The sequence below is a fragment of the Taudactylus pleione genome, unplaced genomic scaffold, assembly GCF_031769625.1.
Source record: "Taudactylus pleione unplaced genomic scaffold, aTauple2 ptg001283l, whole genome shotgun sequence".
NCBI lineage: Eukaryota > Metazoa > Chordata > Amphibia > Anura > Myobatrachidae > Taudactylus > Taudactylus pleione.
In genome coordinates this window covers 1665501-1685192 of record NW_028285683.1, presented here as the reverse complement: position 1 = coordinate 1685192, position 19692 = coordinate 1665501, and the positions used below count along the sequence as shown (strand labels likewise).

Here is a 19692-nt window from a genome sequence, read left to right as displayed (position 1 = left end):
GTGATAGCACTATTAGAGTAATGTAGCTGTGATAGCACTATTAGAGTAATGAAGCTGCTGTGATAGCACTATTAGAGTAAAGTAGCTGTGATAGCACTATTAGAGTAATGTAGCTGTGATAGCACTATTAGAGTAATGCAGCTGCTGTGATAGCACTATTAGAGTAAAGTAGCTGTGATAGCACTATTAGAGTAATGTAGCTGTGATAGCACTATTAGAGTAATGTAGCTGTGTATAGCACTATTAGAGTAATGTAGCTGTGATAGCACTATTAGAGTAATGTAGCTGTGATAGCACTATTAGAGTAATGTAGCTGTGATAGCACTATTAGAGTAATGCAGCTGCTTTGATAGCACTATTAGAGTAATGCAGCTGCTTTGATAGCACTATTAGAGTAATGCAGCTGCTTTGATAGCACTATTAGAGTAATGCAGCTGCTTTGATAGCACTATTAGAGTAATGCAGCTGCTTTGATAGCACTATTAGAGTAATGCAGCTGTGATAGCACTATTAGAGTAATGCAGCTGTGATAGCACTATTAGAGTAATGCAGCTGTGATAGCACTATTAGACTAATGCTGCTGTGATAGCACCACTAGAGTAATGCAGATGTGATAGCACTATTAGAGTAATGCAGCTGCTTTGATAGCACTATTAGAGTAATGTAGCTGTGGTAGCACTATTAGAGTAATGTAGCTGTGATAGCACTATTAGAGTAATGCAGCTGTGATAGCACTATTAGAGTGATGTAGCTGCTTTGATAGCACTATTAGAGTAATGTAGCTGTGATAGCACTATTAGAGTAATGCAGCTGCTTTGATAGCACTATTAGAGTAATGTAGATGTGATAGCACTATTAGAGTAATGCAGCCGTGATAGCACTATTAGAGTAATGCAGCTGTGATAGCACTATTAGACTAATGCTGCTGTGATAGCACCACTAGAGTAATGCAGATGTGATAGAACTATTAGAGTAATGCAGCTGCTTTGATAGCACTATTAGAGTAATGTAGCTGTGATAGCACTATTAGAGTGATGTAGCTGCTTTGATAGCACTATTAGAGTAATGTAGCTGTGATAGCACTATTAGAGTAATGCAGCTGCTTTGATAGCACTATTAGAGTAATGTAGATGTGATAGCACTATTAGAGTAATGCAGCCGTGATAGCACTATTAGAGTAATGCTGCTGTGATAGCACCATTAGAGTAATGTAGCTGTGTATAGCACTATTAGAGTAATGTAGCTGTGATAGCACTATTAGAGTAATGCTGCTGTGATAGCACCATTAGAGTGATGTAGCTGTGATTGCACTATTAGAGTGATGTAGCTGTGATAGCACTATTAGAGTAATGCAGCTGCATTGATAGCACTATTGGAGTAATGCAGCTGTGATAGCACTATTAGAGTAATGCTGCTGTGATAGCACTATTAGAGTAATGCAGCTGCTGTGATAGCACTATTAGTGTAATGCAGCTGTGATAGCACTAATAGAGTAATGTAGCTGCTGTGATAGCACTATTAGAGTAATGCAGCTGTGATAGCACTATTAGAGTAATGCTGCTGTGATAGCACTATTAGAGTAAAGGAGCTGTGATAGCACTATTAGAGTAATGTAGCTGTGATAGCACTATTAGAGTAATGTAGCTGCTGTGATAGCACTATTAGAGTAAAGCAGCTGTGATAGCACTATTAGAGTAATGCTGCTGTGATAGCACTATTAGAGTAATGTAGCTGTGATAGCACTATTAGAGTAATGCAGCTGTGATAGCACTATTAGAGTAATGTAGCTGTGATAGCACTATTAGAGTAATGTAGCGGTGATAGCACTATTAGAGTAATGCAGCTGCTGTGATAGCACCATTAGAGTAATGTAGCTGTGATAGCACTATTAGAGTAAAGTAGCTGTGATAGCACTATTAGAGTAATGTAGCTGTGAAAGCACTATTAGAGTAATGCAGCTGCTTTGATAGCACTATTAGAGTAATGCAGCCGTGATAGCACTATTAGAGTAATGCTGCTGTGATAGCACCATTAGAGTAATGTAGCTGTGTATAGCACTATTAGAGTAATGTAGCTGTGATAGCACTATTAGAGTAATGCTGCTGTGATAGCACCATTAGAGTGATGTAGCTGTGATTGCACTATTAGAGTGATGTAGCTGTGATTGCACTATTAGAGTAATGCAGCTGCTTTGATAGCACTATTGGAGTAATGCAGCTGTGATAGCACTATTAGAGTAATGCTGCTGTGATAGCACTATTAGAGTAATGCAGCTGCTGTGATAGCACTATTAGAGTAATGCAGCTGTGATAGCACTATTAGAGTAATGTAGCTGCTGTGATAGCACTATTAGAGTAATGGAGCTGTGATAGCACTATTAGAGTAATGCTGCTGTGATAGCACTATTAGAGTAATGCTGCTGTGATAGCACTATTAGAGTAATGCAGCTGTGATAGCACTAGTAGAGTAATGCAGCTGCTGTGATAGCACTATTAGAGTAATGTAGCTGTGATAGCACTATTAGAGTAATGCTGCTGCGATAGCACTATTAGAGTAATGTAGCTGTGATAGCACTATTAGAGTAATGTAGCTGTGATAGCACTATTAGAGTAATGCTGCTGTGATAGCACTATTAGAGTAATGTAGCTGTGATAGCACTATTAGAGTAATGTAGATGTGATAGCACTATTAGAGTAATGCAGCTGCTGTGATAGCACTATTAGAGTAATGAAGTTTCTGTGATAGCACTATTAGAGTAATGAAGTTTCAGTGATAGCACTATTAGAGTAATGCAGCTGTGATAGCACTATTAGAGTAATGTAGCTGTGATAGCACTATTAGAGTAATGCTGCTGTGATAGCACCATTAGAGTGATGTAGCTGTGATTGCACTATTAGAGTAATGCAGCTGCTTTGATAGCACTATTAGAGTAATGTAGCTGTGATAGCACTATTAGAGTAATGCAGCTGCTTTGATAGCACTATTAGAGTAATGTAGATGTGATAGCACTATTAGAGTAATGCAGCCGTGATAGCACTATTAGAGTAATGCTGCTGTGATAGCACCATTAGAGTAATGTAGCTGTGTATAGCACTATAAGAGTAATGCTGCTGTGATAGCACCATTAGAGTGATGTAGCTGTGATTGCACTATTAGAGTGATGTAGCTGTGATTGCACTATTAGAGTAATGCTGCTGTGATAGCACTATTAGAGTAATGCAGCTGCTGTGATAGCACTATTAGAGTAATGCAGCTGTGATAGCACTATTAGAGTAATGCTGCTGTGATAGCACTATTAGAGTAATGTAGCTGTGATAGCACTATTAGAGTAATGCAGCTGTGATAGCACTAGTAGAGTAATGCTGCTGCTGTGATAGCACTATTAGACTAATGCTGCTGTGATAGCACTATTAGAGTAATGCTGCTGTGATAGCACTATTAGAGTAATGCAGCTGCTGTGATAGCACTATTAGAGTAATGCAGCTGTGATAGCACTATTAGAGTAATGTAGCTGCTGTGATAGCACTATTAGAGTAATGCAGCTGTGATAGCACTATTAGAGTAATGCTGCTGTGATAGCACTATTAGAGTAACGTAGCTGTGATAGCACTATTAGAGTAATGCAGCTGTGATAGCACTAGAGTAATGCAGCTGTGATAGCACTAGTAGAGTAATGCTGCTGCTGTGATAGCACTATTAGACTAATGCTGCTGTGATAGCACTATTAGAGTAATGCAGCTGCTGTGATAGCACTATTAGAGTAATGCAGCTGCTGTGATAGCACTATTAGAGTAATGTAGCTGTGATAGCACTATTAGAGTAATGCTGCTGTGATAGCACTATTAGAGTAATGTAGCTGTGATAGCACTATTAGAGTAATGTAGCTGCTGTGATAGCACTATTAGAGTAAAGTAGCTGTGATAGCACTATTAGAGTAATGCAGCTGCTGTGATAGCACTATTAGAGTAATGCAGCTGCTGTGATAGCACTATTAGAGTAATGTAGCTGTGATAGCACTATTAGAGTAATGCTGCTGCGATAGCACTATTAGAGTAAAGTAGCTGTGATAGCACTATTAGAGTAATGCTGCTGTGATAGCACTATTAGAATAATGAAGCTGTGATAGCACTATTAGAGTAATGTAGATGTGATAGCACTATTAGAGAAATGCAGCTGCTGTGATAGCACTATTAGAGTAATGCAGCTGTGATAGCACCATTAGAATAATGAAGCTGCTGTGATAGCACTATTAGAGTAATGTAGCTGCTGTGATAGCACTATTAGAGTAATGCTGCTGTGATAGCACTATTAGAGTAATGTAGCTGCTGTGACAGCACTATTAGAGTAATGTAGCTGTGATAGCCCTATTAAAGTAATGTAGCTGTGATAGCACTATTAGAGTAATGTAGATGTGATAGCACTATTAGAGTAATGTAGCTGTGATAGCACTATTAGAGTAATGCAGCTGTGATAGCACTATTAGAGTAATGCTGCTGTGATAGCACTATTAGAGTAATGTAGCTGTGATAGCACTATTAGAGTAATGTAGATGTGATAGCACTATTAGAGTAATGCAGCTGCTGTGATAGCACTATTAGAGTAATGAAGTTTCTGTGATAGCACTATTAGAGTAATGCAGCTGTGATAGCACTATTAGAGTAATGTAGATGTGATAGCACTATTAGAGTAATGCAGCTGCTGTGATAGCACTATTAGAGTAATGCAGCTGTGATAGCACTATTAGAGTAAAGCAGCTGCTGTGAAAGCACTATTAGAGTAATGCAGCTGTGATAGCACTATTAGAGTAATGCTGCTGTGATAGCACCATTAGAGGAATGCAGCTGCTGTGATAGCACCATTAGAGTAATGTAGCTGTGATAGCACTATTAGAGTAATGAAGTTTCTGTGATAGCACTATTAGAGTAATGCAGCTGTGATAGCACCATTAGAGTAACGCAGCTGCTGTGATAGCACCATTAGAGTAATGTAGATGTGATAGCACCATTAGAGTACCGCAGCTGCTGTGATAGCACTATTAGAGTAATGTAGATGTGATAGCACTATTAGAGTAATGTAGCTGCTGTGATAGCACTATTAGAGTAATGCTGCTGTGATAGCACTATTAGAGTAATGCTGCTGTGATAGCACTATTAGAGTAAAGTAGCTGTGATAGCACTATTAGAGTAATGAAGCTTCTGTGATAGCACTATTAGAGTAATGCTGCTGTGATAGCACTATTAGAGTAAAGTAGCTGTGATAGCACTATTAGAGTAATGAAGCTTCTGTGATAGCACTATTAGAGTAAAGTAGCTGTGATAGCACTATTAGAGTAATGTAGCTGTGATAGCACTATTAGAGTAATGTAGCTGTGATAGCACTATTAGAGTAATGAAGCTTCTGTGATAGCACTATTAGAGTAATGCTGCTGTGATAGCACTATTAGAGTAATGCTGATGTGATAGCACTATTAGAGTAATGCTGCTGTGATAGCACTATTAGAGTAATGCTGCTGTGATAGCACTATTAGAGTAATGCTGCTGTGATAGCACTATTAGAGTAATGTAGCTGTGATAGCACTATTAGAGTAATGCAGCTGCTGTGATAGCACTATTAGAGTAAAGTAGCTGTGATAGCACTATTAGAGTAATGCAGCTGCGGTGATAGCACTATTAGAATAATGCAGCTGCGGTGATAGCACTATTAGAGTAATGCAGCTGCTGTGATAGCACTATTAGAGTAATGTAGCTGTGATAGCACCATTAGAGTAATGTAGCTGTGATAGCACTATTCGAGTAATGCAGATGCTTTGATAGCACTATTGGAGTAATGCAGCTGTGATAGCACTATTAGAGTAATGCAGCTGCTGTGATAGCACTATTAGAGTAATGCTGCTGTGATAGCACCATTAGAGTGATGCTGCTGTGATAGCACCATTAGAGTGATGCAGCTGCTGTGATAGCACTATTAGAGTAATGTAGCTGTGATGGCACTATTAGACTAATGCTGCTGCTGTGATAGCACTATTAGACTAATGCTGCTGTGATAGCACTATTAGAGTAATGTAGATGTGATAGCACTATTAGAGTAATGTAGCTGTGATAGCACTATTAGAGTAATGTAGATGTGATAGCACTATTAGAGTAATGCAGCTGTGATAGCACTATTAGAGTAATGTAGCTGCTGTGATAGCACTATTAGAGTAATGCTGCTGTGATAGCACTATTAGAGTAATGCTGCTGTGATAGCACTATTAGAGTAATGTAGCTGTGATAGCACTATTAGAGTAATGCAGCTGCTGTGATAGCACTATTAGAGTAATGAAGCTGCTGTGATAGCACTATTAGAGTAATGTAGATGTGATAGCACTATTAGAGTAATGCAGCTGCTGTGATAGCACTATTAGAGTAATGCAGCTGTGATAGCACCATTAGAGTAATGCAGATGTGATAGCACTATTAGAGTAATGCAGCTGCTGTGATAGCACTATTAGAGTAATGCAGCTGTGATAGAACTATTAGAGTAATGCAGCTGTGATAGCACTATTAGAGTAATGCAGCTGCTGTGATAGCACTATTAGAGTAATGCAGCTGTGATAGCACTATTAGAGTAATGCAGCTGTGATAGCACTATTAGAGTAATGCAGCTGCTGTGATAGCACTATTAGAGTAATGTAGCTGTGATAGCACTATTAGAGTAATGCAGCTGCTGTGATAGCACTATTAGAGTAATGCAGCTGTGATAGCACTATTAGAGTAATGCTACTGTGATAGCACTATTAGAGTAATGCAGCTGCTGTGATAGCACTATTAGAGTAATGCAGCTGTGATAGCACTATTAGAGTAATGCAGCTGCGGTGATAGCACTATTAGAGTAATGCAGCTGCTGTGATAGCACTATTAGAGTAATGCAGCTGTGATAGCACTATTAGAGTAATGCAGCTGCGGTGATAGCACTATTAGAGTAATGCAGCTGCTGTGATAGCACTATTAGAGTAATGCAGCTGTGATAGCACTATTAGAGTAATGCAGCTGTGATAGCACTATTAGAGTAATGCAGCTGCTGTGATAGCACTATTAGAGTAATGCAGCTGTGATAGCACTATTAGAGTAATGCAGCTGCGGTGATAGCACTATTAGAGTAATGCAGCTGCTGTGATAGCACTATTAGAGTAATGCAGCTGTGATAGCACTATTAGAGTAATGCAGATAGAGGCGTCACGCCACCAGCATGCATTACTGATCTGAGCTGTATCTATCATCTGCGTCATCCTCGGCCGGCTGAGTGACCTTGGGGTCACTGTAGTCAACTGCCGCAGATAAACAAAAGAGGCCAGGAAATCTCGTCAGCAGACAGACATCCCGGCCTCTTCCCTCACCCCCAATGGCGGGGACACGCTGTCTCCTCCCCGCGGACAAATGGTACCAGACTCTCAGTCACTGACAGTCTACTGAATGTCTGCGTACAGGATCGCAGTAAGGGTCATGCACCAGCGCAGGAGAGTCAAAATCAAAGATGTGCGGTAACCATCGGGTTAGCGCAAATTTCTTAATCAGCCCCAATATGCAGAAGCCTACAACTATGCCTAAATGCATGCTACCCGTAATGTAAGTACAGTGCATCTGGAAAGTATTCACAACGTTTCACTTTTTCTTCTCAAAATTCTATACAATATACCCCATAATGACAACGTGTAAAAAAATTTTTTGAGATTTTTGCAAATTTTATTTTTAAAAAAACAAGCTGCATACACACACAATGATTTTGTTACCAACGACTTTATGAACAATTTTATGAACGATTATCTGTCAGATTTTTTAAAAAGTTGGAAATACAACAAGAGAGAAAAGGTTTTGTCCTTTGGATGGTGCACATTATATACTAATTAATAAAAATGTAACATTTATTTGGTATGCTTTAAAATTGTTCTTTATCTTTAGGACATAGACCAGCGAAATAAAACATAAAATTACATAGAAAGATAATAGTAAGAGAAATAATAAAGAATGTGTAATAAAATGAATTGACCCTGCTGTTTGTCTGTATTATTCGTGGAATGTTCAAGTTAGGTTCTAGGTCACACAGATTTATATTCTCTGATTATTCAAATGAATATTGTGATCTGTCAGATCAACTGCATCAAAACCGCGCTGTATGTCTGAATTAAATGATGTAATTCTAACCAAGAAACACAACAATATAAACTAGCTATGTGGGAATGGTCCTAGTTACAAGGACAAGTTAGATGGCTACTATATTAGCGATTGAATAATATGTGGAAAATCGCTACAAAGTTTCCGTTTTGAATACTCTGGGGATCAATAATACAAATTAGTTATTTGGGATTGGTCCTAGTTACAAGGACAAGTTTGATGGTTATTTGACAAGTGATTGCATAATATGTGAAAACTGCTACAATGTTTTCACTTTCTGAGTCGAACGATGAACGATTATCGTTCATGCGCGTTCAAATTTGTAGTTCAGTCAGACTGGGCAACTCAACGATTTTCATTAAGGGAATATGCAAAAATAGTTTGTAGTTCAAAAAAATCGTTCATTACACTTTAAAAAATCTGACAGATAATCGTTCAGAAAATTGTTCAGAAAATCGTTGATAACAAAATCGTGTGTGTAAGCAGCTTAAGAAATCACATGTACATAAGTGTTCACAGTCTTTGCCATGAAGCTCAAAATTGAGCTCAGGTGCTTCCGGTTTCCACTGATCATCCTTCAGATGTTCCTACAGATTAATTGGAGTCCACCTGTGGTAAAATTCGGTTGATTGGACATGATTTTGAAAGGAATACACCTGTCTGTATAAGGTCCCACACTTGACAGTGCATGTCAGAGAACAAACCAACCATGAAGTCCAAGGAATTGTCTGTAGACCTCCGAGACAGGATTGTCTCGAGGCACAAATCTGGGGAAGGGTACAGACAAATATCTGCTGTTTTGATGGTCCCAATGAGCACAGTGGCCTCCATCATCCGTAAATATAAGAAGTTTGGAACCACCAAACTGAGCAATCAGGGGAGAAAGGCCCTAGTCAGGGAGGTGACCAAGAACCCAATGGTCACTCTGTCAGAGCTACAGCATTCCTCTGTGGAGAGAGGAGAACCTTCCAGAAGGACAACCATCTCTGCAGCAATCCACCAATCAGGCCTGTATGGTAGAGTGGCCAGACGGAAGGCACTCCTTAGTAAAAAGCACATGGCAGCCCACCTGGAGTTTGCCAAAATGCACCTGAAGGACTCTCAGACCATGAGAGACAAAGATTGAACTCTTTGGCGTGAATGCCAGGCGTTATGTTTGGAGGAAACCAGGCAACGCTCATCACCAGGCCAATGCCATCCCTACAGTGAAGCATGGTGGTGGCAGCATCATGCTGTTGGGATGTTTTTCAGCAGCAGGAACTGGGAGACTAGTCAGGATAGAGGGAAAGATGAATGCAGCAATGTACAGAGACATCCTGGATAAAAACCTGCTCCAGAGCGCTCTTGATCTTAGACTGGGGCAACTGTCCATCTTTCAGCAGGACAACGACCCTAAGCACACAGCCAAGATATCAAAGAAGTGGTTTCAGGACAACTCTGAATGTCCTTGAGTGGCCCAGCCAGAGCCCAGACTTGAATCCAATTGAACATCTCTGGGGAGATCTGAAACTGGCTGTGCACCGACGCTTCCCATCCAATCTGATGGAGCTTGAGAGGTGCTGCAAAGAGGAATGGGTGAAACTGCCCAAATATAGGTGTGCCAAGCTTGTGGCATCATATTCAAAAAGACTTGAGGCTGTAATTGCAGCCAAAGGTGCATCAACAAAGTATTGAGCAAAGGCTGTGACTACTTATGTACATGTGATTTCTTCGTTTTTTTTTTTTTACACGTTGTCATTATGGGGTATTGTGTGTAGAATTTTGAGGACAGAAAGAAATTTATTATATTTTGGAACAAGGCTGTAACATAACAAAATGTGGAAAAAATGAAGCGTTCTGAATACTTTCCGGATGCACTGTACAAAGACATGGAGTGACCCCTGCACCGTGCTGAGGAATACATTGCAGTATGAGGATTTGTGTTTTCTAGAGGTGCCATTGTGTCATCCTGGAACTTACTGCTCCTCAAGTGCAAGAAGTCCCGGGGAGCAGTTTCCTAATTCTGCGCACTCTGCATATTTCCAAACACACAGTGGTAAAGGTTGTGCTGGCAGCCACATATGGGGGGGGGGCATACTGCACACAGACCCCCTTTTTGGTTAGTCGCTTCTGTTCCACAGAATGTTTTCTATCAGCAGCTACTGAATATAACATCAGGACTCAGGGCCGTAGCTAGGGTAGTGCGACCGGTGCCATCGCACAGGGCACCACAGGGCAGGGGCCTGTCCAATTTCTGTTTATTATCATTCTTCTCACTTGTAGCTTCCTCCTATTTCATCCCCAGCAACTACTATCTCTTCCCTGGCCCTTCCCCATGAGGAAATGGCCCGTTTTTGGGTGCATTATGTCCTTCTGAAAAATGAGGGGGGCGCCAATGCTCTTTCTGGCACAGGGCACCAAAAAGTCTAGTTACAGCTGTCAGGACTACCCTCTGCCATAAGATTAATCATGTCGCATGTTCCACTCTGATTGTTTAGGGCAGTGAGTCTTATCTGTGCATGGCGACGATGATTATGATGATTATTACTGCTATGTATTTATACAGCGCACACATATCCCACAGCGCTTTACAGAGAATATCTGCCCATTCACTTCGGTCCCTGCCCCAGTGGAGCATTCACTCTATGCAGGGCCGTAGCTTGGGTGGTGCGGCTGGTGCACCCGCACAGAGCGCACTAGCCCCGTGGGCGGAACCGGCCACCTCCATCCGCGATCACGCCCACTACCTATGGGGGTCCCGGCAGCAGTCTTCTCTGTGGGTCCTTCAAGCAGCACCCTACAAGTAGCGCAGTCTTCCTCTTCCAGGGCGGCTCCTTCCAAGCTCCAAAAAGGTACTCCTCAGGCTCTCCTCTTCTGGGGTTGTCCCCTGCCTTGCCCACGGCTGTCCAGCAGATTTCTTCGTTCCCTCGAGGGATCTTCCCTTACAACAGGCAGCAGTGGCTCTAAACTCCTCGTGGCAGCAGCTCCCTATCCCCAGTCCTGGTGGCAAGCTTCCCCACAGGGGTCCTCTGAGTTGTGGGCACTCCTCCAGCCAGCCAGCCAACAATTGGGGGTCTACTTCCTGGGTCCTTCTGCTTCCCCAGCAGCAGTTCCTGGCGGCGGTCTCTTCAGCAGTGACTCCAGACTCTCTCATCACAACAGTCCAGCAGGTGAGTTGCTGCTGTGTGGTCCGGCTCCCGGTGCATGGAGGAGGAGTAATGTAGGTTCTCTCCCCTCCGGCTGCTGTGTCCTCCGCAGGAGTCCATTTCAGTGGCAGACAGGCAGGCACGTTTCCTCTCAATGCTGGGTCCTCTTCAAATCAGCAGCAGCCTCCTCTTCAGCATGCAGTCCCCATGGTGTCCACAGCACTGCAGTCCCTGGCTCAACATATCCATTCAGTCAGATCTCCCCCAGTGCCAAAGTGCCTACGCAAGCCCACCTCACCAGCTCGGTCCGGCAATCCTCAATGGACAGGGGGACCTAGTAACAGCCCTCTACCCTGCAACAGATTGGGCCAATCAATGGGCCTTCTCCCCGGGCCCCCTGGGTTGCAAGCCAGCTGGTAGATCTACCCCCTGGGCAGTGCAGCCTCAGGGGTGCCGGGGTCAACTAGAGTTCATCAGCCCCGGCCATGCCAGTGAATGGGGCAGTAGTGTGTGTGTGTGTGTATATATGTACACACACACAGTATATCTTTAAAGAAATAGAGTGGGGGACCCCTTTAGTACATCTATGGGGGTACCACACCTGTAATGGGCATTACTACTATGTGGCGTAATCTGTAAGGGGCATTATTACTGTGTGGTCATACTGTGTAATGGGCATTACTACTGTATGGTGAAAACTGTCAGGGGCATTACTACTGTGCGGTCATAATGTGTAAGGGGCATTACTATGGTGTAGCGTAACGTGTATAAGGGGCACTACTGTGCCACACCCTTTCCCTACGAGACCACGCCCTTTTTTAGCTGTGCGCCTGCAATGCACACTGTCTCTGTTTGCAATATTGGGGGGGGGGATGGGGCACCAGTGCCCTCTCTGGCACAGGGCACCAAAATGTGTAGTTATGGCTCTGACTCTATGTTCCCTACATGCACAAATACATTAGGGTTAATTTTTTTACCAGTATATTTTTGGATTGTGGGAGGAAAGCGGAGCACCTGGAGGAAACCCACGCAAGCACAGGGAGAATATACAAACTCCACACAGGTAGGAACATGGTGAGAATCAAACCCATGACCTTAGTGCTGTGAGGCAGTAATACTAACCATTACACCGTCTGTGCTGCCCATGTGCATGATTAATGACAAAACATGACCTGTTGGTGGTACTTGAGGACTGGAGGTGGGAACCACTGGTTTAGTGTAGCTCTAATACTGTGGCACTGACTCATCCTGAAGATTAAGCACAATGGAATATACTATTAGTTGGGCTTTGCTGCCACCTAAGGCTTAAACAAGGTGTTAATTTTATCTGAGACATTTGCTCCTTTAGTGAGGAATCATGCAGGGCTGGTATGATGCAGTAAGTGGGGGTTAGCATTGCGTCCCGGCCTGAAACCGGCCGCTGCCTTGATCACTATTTTAATAAGCATTGGTCAAGTGGACCAGCCACTAATAGGCAGCAAAAGCTTTTTGAACTTGGCGCTGGGCACGAGCCGTGACAGGCAGCCAATTAGAAGCAGCTGCAGTGAGCCAATCACGGCTCACCGAGTCATAGCTCCGTTCGGTCGTGGCGTCTGACATCAGACACCGCCAAGTGGAGCCTTCAGTATGGCAGCAGCGGCCAATAGCAGAGGAGATAGATTGAAGAGCCCAAAAGATGGCACCACTGGCCAGGATGGGCCAGCAGCAGAAGAAAGTAGATGAGGACAGGAATGCTGCAGGTAGTAGGAAGCAAAGAGTTAAACAAAGCTCCTCACTGCAGCCTCTCAGCTTACCGGAAGACGGTACAAGTTTAAATAAAGAATAAATAATTTGGTGTGTGAGTTCTGTCATTTATAAAAATACATATCTGTGCTGGCCAGAAGACGCACACCCAGCATTAATATAGAGAGCAATTCAAGTTCAATATTCTTAAGGAACTCTACCAAACTAAATACATTGCTCTCAAATTGCCACGACCTGGCATTTCCGCTGTACAGTAGACATTGTATTGTACATATTAGAGGGCCGCCCATACGAGCACAGAAAGTTTATAAATAGAGATCATTTCAGGTTCAATACTTTTAAAATACTCTGCACTTTCCCCCTCCCTTCCCCTCTGTGTTAGGCCACCCAAGTCCCTTCCCCCAAATCAAAGGCAGCATAAGTCGTTCATCACAAATCTCACAGGGGGGTGGGTGCGGGGAGGCTGCCTACAGTTTCTCATACAGTATACTGTGCGGAACTCACTGCATGCTTCACCACCTCCCCCAACCATAACTCATTACTATTCAATCCCACAGAGCTTACTGTAAGGCTCACCACCTTCCCACACCATCATTCACTTCTATTCAATGCCACCGAATGCTGAGCCCGCTACCGACATTGTATTGTACAGCTGGGTGGCATAAAGTAGCAGAGAAATGACAGGTGGTGGGAAGTTGGGAGCACTGTATTCAGTTCGGTAGACACAGATATGTATTTTTATAAATGACAAAACCCACATACCAAATGATTTGTTCTTTATTTAATCCTGTACTGAAGATAAAAAAAAAAAAAAAAATACTGATGTACAAAATGACAATTGTCCCTTCTGGGCCTCGAACCCGAGGCACCAAGTCTGTAAGGTGCTCACCTTACCCACAAGCCAGCAGTATCAGCAGTCACACCTGCTGTGTACAGTCTGTGATGTTCAGTGTGTGACTTTACTCCAAGTGTACATACAATGTCTATAGCGGTTTAGCGTAAAATGCACCTGGGTGGAATACTACACAGTAGCATAGAAATGACGTGGTGGGAAGTTCAGCAGAGTCGATTAAGAATATTGAACTTGAATAGCTCTGTATTTATTCCTGCTTTCATGACACAACACAGTCCAGTACTACTGTATAGTGCAGGGGTTCCCAACCACGGTCCTCATAGTGCAGGGGTTCCCAACCACGGTCCTCATAGTGCAGGGGTTCCCAACCACGGTCCTCATAGTGCAGGGGTTCCCAACCACGGTCCTCATAGTGCAGGGGTTCCCAACCACGGTCCTCAAGGCACACTAACAGTCCAGGTTTTATGGATAGCCATACATGAGCACAAGTGACTTAATTAGTACCTCAGTTATTTTGATTTAACCATCTGTGCATAAGCATGGATATCACTAATACCAGGAGTTAGTGTGCCTTGAGGACCGAGGTTGGGAATCACTGGTATAGTGTAATGAATGACAGGTTCCGTCAGCCAAACAGCAGACAGCGCTACAACAGCTTCATTGGCTATTTGACGCATGCGCTGTGCAGTGTAGGAAAAGCGACATCTGGTGTACAGAAAGCTTTATTACACACTCCGGCTTTTCCAGAGCTTCAGTACGTTATGTTGCGCCTTATGCTGCGATATACATCACCAAGCAGCGGCATGACAAGGCGTGACTAGCATGGCGCACTACATGGCATATGGAGCAAATATGTTGCAGGACACATCTGTATGTGTCACTGGAAGCATTACATGATGTAAAATGTTTCATGCAGCTTTGTTTGACTGCTGGAGATGTAACCCTGCATTAGGCACCAGCTCCATATTGGTTGGGATTGGTGGCACCTTACTGGCAATTGCTACTGATGAGTGCTGAGGTCACTATATGACATGTTCTGACAGGAAATCCCCTACGTGAGCAGACTCAGCGTTATACATCGCGTCCCCAATCCTCCATGTGAGCAGACTCAGCGTTATACATCGCGTCCCCAATCCTCCATGTGAGCAGACTCAGCGTTATACATCGCATCCCCAATCCTCCATGTGAGCAGACTCAGCGTTATACATCACGTCCCCAATCCTCTATGTGAGCAGACTCAGCGTTATACATCGCGTCCCCAATCCTCCATGTGAGCAGACTCAGCGTTATACATCGCGTCCCCAATCCTCTATGTGAGCAGACTCAGCGTTATACATCGCGTCCCCAATCCTCCATGTGAGCAGACTCAGCGTTATACATCGCGTCCCCAATCCTCTATGTGAGCAGACTCAGCGTTATACATCGCGTCCCCAATCCTCTATGTGAGCAGACTCAGCGTTATACATCGCGTCCCCAATCCTCTATGTGAGCAGACTCAGCGTTATACATCGCGTCCCCAATCCTCCATGTGAGCAGACTCAGCGTTATACATCACGTCCCCAATCCTTCATTGGAGCAGACTCAGCGTTATACATCACGTCCCCAATTCTCCATGTGAGCAGACTCAGCGTTATACATCGCGTCCCCAATCCTCCATGTGAGCAGACTCAGCGTTATACATCGCGTCCCCAATCCTCCATGTGAGCAGACTCAGCGTTATACATCGCGTCCCCAATCCTCCATGTGAGCAGACTCAGCGTTATACATCGCGTACCCAATTCTCCATGTGAGCAGACTCAGCGTTATACATCGCGTCCCCAATCCTCCATGTGAGCAGACTCAGCGTTAAACATCGCTTCCCCAATCCTCCATGTGAGCAGACTCAGCGTTATACATCGCGTCCCCAATCCTCCATGTGAGCAGACTCAGCGTTATACATCGCGTCCCCAATCCTCCATGTGAGCAGACTCAGCGTTATACATCGCGTTCCCAATCCTCCATGTGAGCAGATGCAGCGTTATACATCACGTCCCCAATCCTCTATGTGAGCAGATGCAGCGTTATACATCACGTCCCCAATCCTCTATGTGAGCAGATGCAGCGTTATACATCGCGTCCCCAATCCTCTATGTGAGCAGATGCAGCGTTATACATCGCGTCCCCAATCCTCTATGTGAGCAGACTCAGCGTTATACATCACGTCCCCAATCCTCTATGTGAGCAGACTCAGCGTTATACATCGCGTTCCCAATCCTCCATGTGAGCAGACTCAGCGTTATACATCGCGTCCCCAATCCTCCATGTGAGCAGACTCAGCGTTATACATCGCGTTCCCAATCCTCCATGTGAGCAGATGCAGCGTTATACATCGCCTCCCCAATCCTCCATGTGAGCAGACTCAGCGTTATACATCGCGTTCCCAATCCTCCATGTGAGCAGACTCAGCGTTATACATCGCGTCCCCAATCCTCCATGTGAGCAGACTCAGCGTTATACATCGCGTTCCCAATCCTCCATGTGAGCAGATGCAGCGTTATACATCGCCTCCCCAATCCTCCATGTGAGCAGACGCAGCGTTATACATCACGTCCCCAATCCTCTATGTGAGCAGATGCAGCGTTATACATCGCGTCCCCAATCCTCTATGTGAGCAGATGCAGCGTTATACATCACATCCCCAATCCTCTATGTGAGCAGATGCAGCGTTATACATCGCGTCCCCAATCCTCTATGTGAGCAGATGCAGCGTTATACATCACATCCCCAATCCTCTATGTGAGCAGACTCAGCGTTATACATCGCGTCCCCAATCCTCCATGTGAGCAGACTCAGCGTTATACATCACGTCCCCAATCCTTCATTGGAGCAGACTCAGCGTTATACATCACGTCCCCAATTCTCCATGTGAGCAGACTCAGCGTTATACATCGCGTCCCCAATCCTCCATGTGAGCAGACTCAGCGTTATACATCGCGTCCCCAATCCTCCATGTGAGCAGACTCAGCGTTATACATCGCGTCCCCAATCCTCCATGTGAGCAGACTCAGCGTTATACATCGCGTACCCAATTCTCCATGTGAGCAGACTCAGCGTTATACATCGCGTCCCCAATCCTCCATGTGAGCAGACTCAGCGTTAAACATCGCTTCCCCAATCCTCCATGTGAGCAGACTCAGCGTTATACATCGCGTCCCCAATCCTCCATGTGAGCAGACTCAGCGTTATACATCGCGTCCCCAATCCTCCATGTGAGCAGACTCAGCGTTATACATCGCGTTCCCAATCCTCCATGTGAGCAGATGCAGCGTTATACATCACGTCCCCAATCCTCTATGTGAGCAGATGCAGCGTTATACATCACGTCCCCAATCCTCTATGTGAGCAGATGCAGCGTTATACATCGCGTCCCCAATCCTCTATGTGAGCAGATGCAGCGTTATACATCGCGTCCCCAATCCTCTATGTGAGCAGACTCAGCGTTATACATCACGTCCCCAATCCTCTATGTGAGCAGACTCAGCGTTATACATCGCGTTCCCAATCCTCCATGTGAGCAGACTCAGCGTTATACATCGCGTCCCCAATCCTCCATGTGAGCAGACTCAGCGTTATACATCGCGTTCCCAATCCTCCATGTGAGCAGATGCAGCGTTATACATCGCCTCCCCAATCCTCCATGTGAGCAGACTCAGCGTTATACATCGCGTTCCCAATCCTCCATGTGAGCAGACTCAGCGTTATACATCGCGTCCCCAATCCTCCATGTGAGCAGACTCAGCGTTATACATCGCGTTCCCAATCCTCCATGTGAGCAGATGCAGCGTTATACATCGCCTCCCCAATCCTCCATGTGAGCAGACGCAGCGTTATACATCACGTCCCCAATCCTCTATGTGAGCAGATGCAGCGTTATACATCGCGTCCCCAATCCTCTATGTGAGCAGATGCAGCGTTATACATCACATCCCCAATCCTCTATGTGAGCAGATGCAGCGTTATACATCACGTCCCCAATCCTCTATGTGAGCAGATGCAGCGTTATACATTGCGTCCCCAATCCTCTATGTGAGCAGACTCAGCGTTATACATCACGTCCCCAATCCTCTATGTGAGCAGACTCAGCGTTATACATCACGTCCCCAATCCTCTATGTGAGCAGACTCAGCGTTATACATCACGTCTAATGCTTCAATAATTTGCCTCCTCATAAACACTAATCATATTATTTATGTAATTTGCTATCTAAAATAATTATGGACATATCACATTATACAGATGTGGCCTCGTGTATCTTTGCCAATCAAGCTACAACCATGCGACTAGCCGCAGTCGCACACATTACCGTATGCCATGCCGCGTACTGCGTTCACACCATGCAATCCTATGGCGTCAAATAATATTCTCAGGGGCAGGGACCTCGCTGATCACTTACCGTCAGCTCGCTGCTTGCTGTGTAATCTCCGGATAGACACTTACCGTCATCTTGCTGCTTGCTGTGTAATCTCCGGATAGACACTTACCGTCATCTTGCTGATGGCTGTGTAATCTCAGGATAGTCACTTACCGTCATCTTGCTGATGGCTGTGTAATCTCCGGATAGACACTTACCGTTAGCTCGCTGATGGCTGTGTAATCTCCGGATAGTCACTTACCGTCAGCTTGCTGCTTATTGTGTAATCTCCGGATAGTCACTTACCGTCAGCTTGCTGCTTGCTGTGTAATCTCCGGATAGTCACTTACCGTAAGCTTGCTGCTTGCTGTGTAATCTCCGGATAGTCACTTACCGTCAGCTTGCTGCTTGCTGTGTAATCTCCGGATAGTCACTTACCGTCAGCTTGCTGCTTGCTGTGTAATCTCCGGATAGTCACTTACCGTCAGCTTGCTGCTTGCTGTGTAATCTCCGGATAGTCACTTACCGTCAGCTCGCTGCTTATTGTGTAATCTCCGGATAGTCACTTACCGTCACCTTGCTGCTTATTGTGTAATCTCCGGATAGTCACTTACCGTCAACTTGCTGCTTGTTGTGTAATCTCCGGATAGTCACTTACCGTAAGCTTGCTGCTTATTGTGTAATCTCCGGACACTTACCGTCAGTTTGCTGCTTGCTGTGTAATCTCCGGATAGACACTTACCGTCAGCTTGCTCCTTATTGTGTAATCTCCGGATAGTCACTTACCGTCAGCTTGCTCCTTATTGTGTAATCTCCGGATAGTCACTTACCGTCAGCTCGCTGCTTGCTGTGTAATCTCCGGATAGTCACTTACCGTCAGCTTGCTGCTTATTGTGTAATCTCCGGATAGTCACTTACCGTCAGCTCGCTGCTTATTGTGTAATCTCCGGATAGTCACTTACCGTCAGCTCGCTGCTTATTGTGTAATCTCCGGGTAGTCACTTACCGTCAGGTTGCTGCTTGCTGTGTAATCTCCGGATAGACACTTACCGTCATCTTGCTGCTTGCTGTGTAATCTCCGGATAGACACTTACCGTCAGCTTGCTGCTTGCTGTGTAATCTCCGGATAGTCACTTACCGTCAGCTTGCTGCTTGCTGTGTAATCTCCGGATAGTCACTTACCGTCAGCTTGCTGCTTGCTGTGTAATCTCCGGATAGACACTTACCATCAGCTTGCTGCTTGCTGTGTAATCTCCGGATAGTCACTTACCGTCAGCTTGCTGCTTGCTGTGTAATCTCCGGGATAGTCACTTACCGCAGCTTGCTGTGTAATCTCCGGATAGTCACTTACCGTCAGCTTGCTGCTTATTGTGTAATCTCCGGATAGTCACTTACCGTCAGCTCGCTGCTTATTGTGTAATCTCCGGATAG

General features: G+C 44.5%; 1 protein-coding gene across 1 annotated transcript in view; it reads right to left on the bottom strand.

Moving 5' to 3' along the window:
- LOC148443397 (unconventional myosin-VIIa-like) overlaps window positions 1–19692 on the bottom strand; it is a gene marked incomplete at its 3' end in the record, with an annotated part of 418660 nt that overhangs the window by 119400 nt on the left and 279568 nt on the right. The window lies entirely within an intron of this gene.